Source organism: Bos mutus, chromosome 2 (assembly GCF_027580195.1).
Source record: "Bos mutus isolate GX-2022 chromosome 2, NWIPB_WYAK_1.1, whole genome shotgun sequence".
In the NCBI taxonomy this organism is placed as follows: Eukaryota; Metazoa; Chordata; class Mammalia; order Artiodactyla; family Bovidae; genus Bos; species Bos mutus.
Window position 1 is genome coordinate 69,612,157 of NC_091618.1, and position 9,317 is coordinate 69,621,473.

Sequence of the window (9,317 nt, forward strand, 5' to 3'; positions counted from 1 at the left end):
TATGAAGAAATAAATCTACTTTGAAAGAAATGGAGTAAGTTACCTTTTACCTCAGGCTATCTTCTACGTATTTGTCAACTTTGGCTCAGGGGCTCAGGGAGGTTGAGGATGCTATCAATATGAGGTTTGACTGGGCTTGAGAATAATAGAAATAAGCTGCCTTCAAAAGGCTTTAGATGAGATTTGTAGTTAATACTGAAACAAAATGGCACCAAGCTTAGAGATGGCAAAAAAGAAAAAAACAAAAAACCCACAAGAGGAGCTATGGGATTTAAGTTAATTCTTTTCGTACAACAACAAAAAAAATGATAATGGTAAGAAAATAAGAACTTTGTTTTCCTAACAAATGGATTTAAACAATTAGTACTGTTATTAACAGTCATGGTCTCCTTAGGTCCCATCAGGAAATGGAAAAAGCCTCTAGCAGAATTAAGTTAGTCTTTGTGGAGAAAACACATTTGAAGTTTTTTATTCTATTAACTTGGAAAAGAAAACCCACTATCTCCTGAGAAAAACCAAGGCTTATTTGAACAAAGCTGGGACTTTGTTTATTCAAGAGTTTGGGCATATTTAGTGGAACCAAAAAGACTCCTAAGGAAAAAAAAAAAAAAACAACCCATCCTAAGAAATGAGAGGCCAGCTCCACTCTTCAAAAAATCCTCACTATCAGGATGCCTGATTTTGGAAGCATGGTGCAATTATAAGACAAAAAAAATTAAGTGACTCTCCATTTTTGAGAATTTGTGCTAAGGTTTTTTTTCACATGGGTCTCCTCATTTTTATCCTACAAAAACAAGACAGTGTTCTTTACTACTTAACAGATGAGAAAGCCGTTGCTTACTGACCGAGGTAGATAGCCAGGGGTCATGCCACTAGCAATAAGTGGAGTCCACTGCAACTGAAGTCAATTTGGTGCCAAAGCTCCTTTTCCTCTATGTGGAGAGATAAAAGGGCCAGAAACTGCATTCTTCAGCAATACAGAGGATGCTAGGGAGGCTGAAATCCAAAGGGTTCCATGTATTGGTGAGGTAAGACTTAAATAAATCCAGGTCTAGATCTCTGAGCGCCTTAGCCAGAGCTAACTTTGTGGAAAGGCAAAGCAAACCTTCCCCAGTCATGGCTTGTGGAAAACTTGCAACCTTTCCTACGAAATAAACAGTGTAGGTGGAAATAGATAAACATAGCTGGATACACACACACACACACACACACACACACAGAGGCAGAAACTGGTTTTAAAAATCCCCCATTGGCAATCTGTTCCTTTCTTCTTTTTACACTTATATTATGCTTTCCTCACAGCAAAAATCATAAAGGAATAGTTCAGTAATTAAAAACCATAGTCTCATCACACAAAGGCAAATATTCACTTCCAGTCTTTTTCTGTGATATTTTATTTTTTTCCAGCTTTATTGAGATATAATTTACAAACCACAAAATTTCCCCCTTTTATACAGTTCAGTGTTATTCATCATATGCAAAGTTGTGCAACCATCACCATTATCGTTTCTGGAAATTTTCATCATCCTTGAAGAAACCCCATCCCCATTAGCAAGCACCCCCCATTCTTCAACTCTAAGCCCCTGCCAGCCCCTGTGAAACCACTAATTTATTTTCTATTTCTGTGAGTTACAAATGGAATCATATGGCATGTGGTCTTTTGTGATGGCTACTTTCACTTAGTATGTCTATCCATGTTGAAGCATGCATAAGTGATACACTCCTTTCATGGCTGAATGTTATGGATGGACCACGTTTTCTTCTATCTATTCACTAGCATATGGACATTTGGATTATCTTCATCTTTTGTTTATTATGAATAATGTTGCTATGAATATTTGTGTCCAACTTCTTTTATGGACATGTTTTCAATTCTTATTGGGAAATATTGGGAAGTGGAACTGCTGGATCATGGTAACTCTACTTTTCACCTTTTGAGGACAGTCAGACCGTTTCCCAAAGCAGCTGGACCATTTTACATTCTTACCAGCAACATATGATGGTTCCAATTCTCTACATCCTCGCTGACATTTGTTATTGTCCATCCTTTTGATTACAGCCATCCTAGTGGGTCCTGGCAGCATGTTTATAACAAAGAGCATCGGTTAATATACTCTGGGCAAGCGTATTCTCTGACCAACCGTAGGACTCACAGGACCCAATCACCATGGGAGAAAGAACAAGGAGAATACTGATCGTATTCCGTGTCTACTGCCTGGCCTGCCTGCCTGACAGATAAGGACACTGGTTCTCAAAATGTGGTTCCCAGACTGGCAGCACTGGCTGTATCACCAGGGAACCAGTGAGAAATGCAAAGACTCCACCCAGACACTGAGTCTGAGACTGCCAGGTGGGGTGGGGCCAGCTCTCTGTAATTCTGCTGACAAACGCCTGTGCGCAGCGTTTCTTCCCTCAATGCCAGCTTTAACCTCCTTATGGTAATGACGAATATACACCAAATCCTTCCTCCCCTGCAAATGAGGATGATGGGGACCAAGGAAAGAGCTTTCTGAAGTATTCAATCAAGCGACTCAAGTGGAAGGGTTCTACACTGCCCAGTAATGAGTGAGCGACAGACACTGTTGGTGTAAAATGTTCACAATAATTAATGTTGAATACAGAATAAATATCCAGCCGGAAGGTAAAGAGCAATTTCACAAGCACCATCCAAGGCAGTAGTAACAGAGATGTGATTTCCATCATACGTGATATTTTAAATGTTCCTTATCCACTCAAGGTTTTAGAAAGCATGCTACCTTGCTGAGACGTGGATGACACAGACCTGTTCCTGAGCAGCCACCTGAAACATAGTGATGTCTCCTTGGTACCATGAAGTACACTGCAGATACTCACCTGACAAAGGGAGAAATACCGCTTGTCTCTTCCACACACTGCCACTTAAAAACCTCTCTACACACATTTCTTACAAGCTTACAGATTTAGTTGTTAGAAACACCTCTTTGTAGCTCCATTTTGTTACTTCCTTCAGATACTGGTCAGACTCACTGCTTCTCTCCACCTTCGCTTGCAGCCAGGCTCACATCAAGCCCATGTACTCTTGCTTGGCAACAGCCCTCAGGCGGTCAGGAGAGGAAGAACCCGGGGCAGAACCACTAACACCTTCATTTCACTTCAGTTCAGTTCGCTCAGTTCAGTTCAGTTCAGTTCAGTTCGCTCAGTCATGTCCAATTCTTTGTGACCCCATGAATCGCAGCACGCCAGGCCTCCCTGTCCATCACCATCTCCCAGAGTTCACTCAAACTCACGTCCATCGAGTCGGTGATGCCATCCAGCCATCTCATCCTCTGGCGTCCCCTTTTCCTCCTGCTCCCAATCCCTCCCAGCATCAGAGTCTTTTCCAATGAGTCAACTCCTCGCATGAGGTGGCCAAAGTACTGGAGTTTCAGCTTTAGCATCATTCCTTCCAAAGAACACCCAGGGCTGATCTCCTTTAGAATGGATTGGTTGGATCTCCTTGCAGTCCGAAGGACTCTCAAGAGTCTTCTCCAACACCACAGTTCAAAAGCATCAATTCTTCGGCACTCAGCCTTCTTCACAGTCCAACTCTCACATCCATACATGACCACAGGAAAAACCATAGCCTTGACTAGACAGACCTTTGTTGGCAAAGTAATGTCTCTGCTTTTCAATATGCTATCTAGGTTGGTCCTAACTTTTCTTCCAAGGAGTAAGCGTCTTTTAATTTCATGGCTGCAGTCACCATCTGCAGTGATTTTGGAGCCCCAAAAAATAAAGCCTGACACTGTTTCCACTGTTTCCCCATCTATTTCCCGTGAAGTGATGGGACCAGATGCCATTTTTGTTTTCTGAATGCTGAGCTTTAAGCCAACTTTTTCACTCTCCTCTTTCACTTTCATCAAGAGGCTTTTTAGTTCCTCTTCACTTTCTGCCACCTTACATCAGGGCAAAACTGGTGCAACTCTTCCAGCTGTTCCCTGATTCCCACTCCTCAACGACCATACTGGCTCTTACAGCATCTCTTTGTCTGAGATGTTGAGGTGTCTCTGAGTAGATTCAGAACATTCTGGTAAGTGTCCAGGACATTCTGAGCAGTGGGTCTCTCTGCAAGCTCCTGGATTTTACATGCCTTGTGAATATCAAACAAGTAGAATCGGACCACGTCGTTCCCTTGCATGTGCCCCAGAAGGAAACTGGAGACGTCTGGAATCTTCCAGATATCGCTCTTCTCGTCATAGGTGGGCATGAGATCGTCCTGGAAGGTTGTCCTCTCCGAAGAGCCACAGCTGCTCTGGGGCCATGAAGTCCCCACGGAGCTCCTGGTGGCCACACTTCACCAAAGTCTAGCTGCGGTTCACCAGGGCCAAGGTGTCCAGGTCGTTGAGTACGATGCTGAAGTTGGCGGTCAGCAGGTACTGGGACAGTGTCTTGGACAGGTCGCTGGAGTTGCACATGACCGGCGTGCCCAGGGAGCTGGGGTACAGGAAGTCAAGGATGGGCACGTTGCCCAGGGCCAGCTGCAGCCTGTACTGCCACAGGCTGCAGTACTTGGAGAGATTCAGCATGGCCTCCAGGTTGCCCAGGGAGCCTGAGGGATGGTACTCTGTGAGGATGATGTTATCGTTCTCGCAGTAGCCCAGCAGCGTGATCACGTGCTTGTTCTTTGGGGCCTGCAGCATTCGCAGCCTGTGCAGTAAGTCGTCTCTCAGCTCCAGCCTGGTGAGCCTCGACAGGGCCACCTTGCGTTCCTTCCACTCGGACAGAAACACTCTTTTCTTGGCTCCTTCCCTGACATGCTCCAGCTGCCTCACGTCTGCCCTCAGCTGCTCTGAGAGCAGCCGCGGGGAGCAGTTGGTCATCTGCCCCAAGCTGAAGTGGCTGGGGGGTGGGAGCGGGGGTGGGCAGTGGCCAGGGTCCTCCGCGGAGCGCCAGGGCCGGATGAAGAGCTGGTCGAGGCCGAGGTAGAGGAGGACGTTCATGAGGGCCATGGAGAACAGCAGCCCCACCGCCGAGGGCATGTCCCTGGGCGGGGGGCCCCTTCCTGCTCTCCTGGGGCCTCGTGTCCATGGCGCGGTGCTCTGCTTTCCTTCCCGCTCAGGTTTCTGGCCAGATTCCCGGGCCAGTCAAGGTTCTGGCTGGCCCCGCGCACCGGTTTGAAAGCACTCCTTCTCAAGATTGCAGGCCCGCATCTTTACAGCCCTCTCCCTCAGGGCGTCTCCCCGGACTCCTGTGGACTTGACAGTGACATTCACCACTCTGGCCTCACAGTCGCCTGAGCTTCTTCCACCAACGCCTGATTCTTAGAAGGTGACCTGGGCTTCTGCAACACTCTCCCAAGAGCTCTGCCACTGCTTTCTCTTTTCCAATCCATTTCCCACAGCAAATAGGCTCTCTTTTCTTTCCTGCGGACCCCTCCCCCGGCCCGCCGCCGCTGCCTCCTCCTCTTCTGTGATATTTTAAATAGCTTTCATCTTACTGTACTGTTTCCTGTTGTTTGCTCAACACATGACATAAGCATTTTCTTGCCATTAAAATTCTACAAGTTTAAAATATTTATAATTTTATATTAAAAAGTGAAAACATCATGTAAATGTAATTTTAATATGTAGTAACATAACATCCGGAGAAGTCAATGGCACCCCACTCCAGTACTCTTGCCTGGAGAATCTCATGGACAGAGGAGCCTGGTGCGTGGTAGTCCATGGGGTCTCTACCAGTCGGAGACGACTGAGCGACTTCACTTTCACTTTTCACTTTCAGGCATTGGAGAAGGAAATGGCAACCCACTCCAGTGTTCTTGCCTGAAGAATCCCAGGGACAGGGGAGCCTGGTGGGCTCCCGTCTATGGGGTGGCACAGAGTCAGACACAACTGAAGCAACTTAGCAGCAGCAGCAACATAACATCATGTGCATGGCATTTACTTAATTCCCTATATGAGTATTTTAAATTGTTTTCATTTTTTTTTATTGTAAATGACAAAGATTAATTCTTTTGACTTAAAGTTTAGAGTTCTGCAATTACTCAAATGCCTTAGGAAGGCTGGAATATAAAATCTGATGATGTATCTGTATATTGAGAGGAGGAATTTGCCATGTGTTTTCTTGAAAGTACATTTAGTAAATAGGGTAGGTCTGAACCAGGAGTGTGTGGAGTGCCTGGTAGCTCCAGAGTGGGCTCCCCACTGAGGGAGTGGGTGTCACTGAAGAGAGAGGATGGGCCAGCACCCCCCGCCTCCCAGTGCTGACCACCTGACTGCACCCTCACACAAACCACTGAGCAGAACACAAGTGATACAATGCCCCAGACAGCCAGAAATCTTAAACACGGCCTGGGAGGATAAGGATAATTCTAAGTTTTAGAAGAGGTGACTATTAGATTCCTGTATATTAAAAAAAAATAAAATAAAATACAGTGGTTGGGAGAAACTGTCACTCAGTCTCCATTAGAAGTCATATCATCCACCAGAGAAGGTATTCTCCAAATGGGCAAACAGCTCCTTTCAGAAGGTTCTGAGTTCTAATTTGAAACATTCTTGATGGACATATTCACCTCTTAAAGACCTAGAGGAGATGCAGTATTTAAAAAACCAAAGGGAATTCCCTGGTGGTCCGATGGTGAAGACTCCATGCTCTCACTGACGAGGACCCAGGTTCGATCCCTGGTCAGGGAATTAAAATTCCATAAGCTGCACAGCAGGGCCAAGGGCAAAAAAAAAACAAAAAAAAAAAACAGATTGGGGTTAATTTGTGCCTGAGAGGGTTTGTTATTTTCAGGAGCAAATTTATGAGGACAGCCCACAGCATTTTCTGAAGATAGGATTAAGAATAGATTATACATTTATTCACACACACACACACACACACATAGAGAATAGATGGCACAATACAATTTTATGTCTGGTTTTAGAAGTGGGGAAGCAGGTGGAAACAGAGGCAGAGACAAGGGGAAAGATGCCCTTTCACAGAACTGTACTATAACCAAGTGTTTGTGACCCTCTCAGGTTATGTGCCTTTTCTTTTAAACTCCAATGTAATTAAATCAAAGTCAGCAATAATAAAATATCATAAATAATTTTAGTGTATAATGTATGCTGACAAATGTTATTAAGGAGATGGCTGTAATAGGGAAATATTTAGTATGACTTCATCTGAAAGTTACATTGCTAAGAAAACTCAGTAATGAGTTTTACTTTAATTATTCCAATGAAATGACTTCTCTAAGTGATTTTAAAATCATGGCGAGTAGTACTTAAAGAATTTCCAAAAGGCTTTTAGGGAGGATTTGTTAACTTGATCAAGTTTATACAAAATATTCCAGGTTTAAAATAAATGTATGTACATAGAATTCTTACCATGACTGATGCATTGTTCACTGGTAACCTTTTAAAATAGGCTTACCAAACTTCCAATGACTTTTTATTCTGTTTAGTTCTAACTAGGTGATAACCATCTGTCTTGGAATTTCCATGAGAGTTCTAATTACATATATTCCATGTCATTGTCCTTCCAAACCATCGACTTGGCCTAGATATGTCAATACAATAGTGTCAAAACTCCTCTTATTAGATGTTTCTCTACTCTTGAAAATGACACAAAAATCATTTGACAGACTATATTTGACTTTTTTATTTGAAAATATTATCACTCCATCATTTTTATGAAAAAAGCTGAATTGATGGTATCTGCCTTTAAAAATATGTTCCACGTTCTATCAGTCAAAACTTAGGTTTCCACTTCTGTTGTGTACTTTAATATTCAAACAGACAAAAATATATTATTCATTGACAATGTGCTGTAGGCAGGTAATGAGTTAGAAATGCCTGAAATTATCATTACCTACAAAATAGCCATCATTATCACAATAACATTACTAAAAAACTTATTATGCACAGTTCCTATCCTAAGTGATTTAGCCACTATGCCTACATCACTGTGCTTTTGAAGACAGTATTGTATGTGAGATACATACAATATCTGTTCATTCACTCTTGCATGTAATCATTTTACAAATATTTATTATCTTCTTTCTGCCAGGTCTTGCATGATATACTAAATATATAATGAGAACAAAACAGCCACAATCTCTATGATTGGGTGGTAGGGACAGAATGAGGGGATGAAATAGGTGATTAAATAGTTAATCCCACTAGAGGATTGTAAGTAGAAAGACATGGGAGACCTATAAGTTAATGAATACTTGAGAAAGTAGGTCTGCTTAACCACAAAACCAAGCAGTCTTGCTTAGCAACAAAACCATGCAACAGAAGCACAGGACGTGCCCCCAAACAATAAAACAATGGTGGCATGAGACCCACATCCTGCCCAGTAAACGCAATAAGTTAATGACCCCTAGGACATGCTCCCTGCGCACATTAAAAATAGTCATTTGTGGACCTAGTTTGGCCATGCAGAGACAAGACAACCCCCCTGCACAACCTGGAAAATGACCTAATGATGAAAACGTGGCGTCTACTCAAGAAAGACAAAGGAGATCTTCTCCCCTCCCCACTTTTCCTTTGATTATAAAATCAGCTCACTAGTTTTTGGGGGCATGGCATTCCTCACCTGCCCACTTATAAACCTCAGAAGCATCCTATTCTAATAAATCACTTCTTATCTACTACTTTGCTCTTGCTGAATTCTCTGCACTGAGACATAAAGGACTATGGTACAAGAGCTCTTCAAGAGCCTCCCTGAAATGACAACAGTTGGTTTCACAGAAAATTTACAGGTGGTTAAAGATGACACTGATGCTGAAACTTGAAGAATACAAGAAAATGAGCCAAGCAGAGGGAAAGTACAGGGACAAGGGAGAAGAGGGAACATGTAGAAAGATCCTGAGCCAAGGAAGTGCTTGAAATAGTCAAGGACTTTCAGCACATGTTATGAAGTAATGAGTTTGTGGATAGTGGCCTGAGGATGGAATGGGACAGATTAAATAAGGTCAAAGGTATTATGCAACAGCTTGGTTTTAGCTTAAGGTGATAGAAATGAAGTAGTATTTCCATCAGAGTTGTGAAGTAACAAGATGTATATTTTAGAAACATCACTCTGGCTACTCTGTGGATATTGACTGGTACATATGACTGATTTGGTGGAGGAGCCATGAACCAAAGTTATGTGACACTCTTATGAGCCCAAATACAGAGCTGGGTAAGAGTTTTCTGTGTGTCCCCCTCCTACTCCAGCAAACATGGAAGTGTGTACTTCATGTGGGTCATCTATTGGCAGTTGAAAACTCTCTCATTCTGGGTCTTTAGTGACTATAAGAAGAGAGAGCACCCATCCACCCCACCTGTCACCCACTAATCCACACCAGACTGTAGCAAAAACAAGAT

General features: G+C 43.2%; 1 pseudogene; it reads right to left on the reverse strand.

Annotated features, from left to right (window-relative positions):
• Positions 1–3,970: 3,970 nt before the first annotated feature.
• Positions 3,971–5,350, reverse strand: LOC102267596 (protein O-mannose kinase-like; annotated as a pseudogene).
• Positions 5,351–9,317: the final 3,967 nt, after the last annotated feature.